Source organism: Pteropus vampyrus, unplaced genomic scaffold, assembly GCF_000151845.1.
Source record: "Pteropus vampyrus isolate Shadow unplaced genomic scaffold, Pvam_2.0 Scaffold595, whole genome shotgun sequence".
NCBI lineage: Eukaryota > Metazoa > Chordata > Mammalia > Chiroptera > Pteropodidae > Pteropus > Pteropus vampyrus.
Window position 1 is genome coordinate 164,986 of NW_011889376.1, and position 2,424 is coordinate 167,409.

The window sequence follows — 2,424 nt, forward strand, 5'->3', positions numbered from 1 at the left end:
TATGTTCATTCAGGGATCAGTGGGGTCCACACATACAAAGTTGTTAACTGTGGTGATACATAGTGATCCTAAGAGTTGGTAAGTTAATTCCTATTACTATGGAAATGAACATATATTAAATGGGATCAGAGAGTAATTTTATTAAATGGAAGTAAGCAAAATACTGGTGTGTATGTACTAAAACGAATATACTTCAAAAACATTTACTTAAGTGAGAACATTTAGGTATCATAATGAGTTTTATAACACCATAGGCATGCACATTAAAACATACATTATATTTACTTTATAAGCCTGTTTCTTGTTAAAAGATATATATCAACTTCCCCAATGTGGAAATGGGAAATTGAAGTGAAAATATAAAATAAAGACTGATGCTGATTATGGACATGGAATGAGAGTATCATTAACTCAATTTAGTTCCTCATGTTAAAAAAACTTGAGTTACACACATATTCTTAATCTTTATTCCTTCTGGATTTTTAAAATACTATAGGACATGTTTAAAATGCTGACCGTGAAGTAATTTCTGCGTAACTAAAACACATATCTAACAAAAAAAATATACTTACATCCAGATATTTTAATGATGCAGCAAAAATTAAGCAAATAACAAAGTAACGTGGATGAATTATATGTAAAAAACAAAAAAAAAAACCTTTGTCAATAGGAAAATCAAAGGTACCCTGAATAATTAACAAAGACTCGAGCATAATTTCCTGTTCTCCAATACTTTGGGAATAAGCAAGAATTGCAGTCAAGCTCCCAAGGGAGAGTCTCAAAGGAGTGAAACAATCATAAATTTTCTGACTGCACTCAAGTTATTCATCATGTTGAGGAACACAAAGCCAGACCTCCTTTCAGGTGAGTAGATGGCATTGATCACCTGATCACTAGACTAGCTGCAGGGACAATTTTTGGTGCATGTCTTCAATTTAAATTTGAGAAATGAGAATAATCACTAGTGCCAGACTCAGTAAATTATAAAACATGAATTAATAATAACTTTTTATGACAATATGCTTCAATAAAGTGTCTTTCCACAATTATTTTGTTCTTTGAGGGTCATAAGCTTCCTAATTTCTATATGTTATGATTTCGATATTTATATGAGGACTCTAAATCATAAATCTTCTGAGGTAGTTATAAGCAATTTTGGAAAGCTCCACCTAAAATGTCATCTAAGCAAAATGCTGATGGTCGGGACAAAGTTACAAATGCTCCGTGAGTACCTGTGCCTCAAATACTAACAGATTTCTGATAAAACCTCCAATTATTTAGTAATATGATATATTCACTATCTCTAATTAACATGCAAAGTTTCATTTGTGCTATAGATATTTGTGACCTTGTTTTACTAATACCCTATTAAAAGACTGGAATTTACACAATTCCCCCTAGAGCAAACCCTGAAGTGAAGACTTGGGTATATTATGTTTATTTGGTAAGTTATTTCAGGAAACAAAAATGAGGAAATGAGGAAGAAACGACTGCAAAAGGAGGAAGCCAATGATGTGTGAATAGAGTGTGGATTACTGCTGGAACAGCTAAGGTTTTATTACTGAAGATGCTGCGAAGTGTCCTTCAGGGATCTTCTAGAAGGCTAGGAAAGCTTGGTCGTTCATCCACTGATTCGTGTCCCTTATCAGTCAAGCACAGCTCTTCGACACATTAAATCTCAGGCACTTCCAGCCTGCCTTGCATATAGACCGAGCAAGCCCTCAAGATGGTTTGTAAAATAAGTAAAACACTTGAAACCTATACAATTTTATTAACCAATGTCACCCCAATAAATTAAAAATAAAAATAGAAAATGAGAAGCTGCCAGCATTCTTGAAAATGTCTACTGAGGTTTTAGGCCAAGTCAGAGGTGGCCCAAAGTGACAAGAAATGGGAAGACAGATGTGTCTGCTATAGAGATATTTGCAAGACCAAGATGATGGCAAAGTCAAAATAATATACAATAGACTCTTTGACTTAGACAAATATGTCCATGGCCCCATAATGATAGGATGTCTTTTGCCCTTAATATCTTTGCATTAAATTTCTTTTCTTATGGATCATGAGGATAAAACCTGGGAGGTATCTCTGAATGCATTTATAGTGTGGACAAAGCCAAGTTTTAAATCAGGACAATTAAAGGGTCCAGGAAGATCAATTCTTGGAAAAATTATTAATCGGGTACATGCATCCTACTGTCAGTATTGGTGAACGTACCACTCTTTAAACATTTCAGAGTTCTCAGCTTGGTTATTCGCTTTCTTCTCTTGTGCTGAAATGCATTAGGGAAGTTTTCTTCTTAATCTGTTGTTCCTCGTGTTATAAATCACACGTGTCAAAAGTGAAGAGGGAAAATTATTGTTTGAAGGTTGGAAAGAGAAGAGTAAGAGACCTTCCCACACCTCTCCACAAGTCTCAGTTATA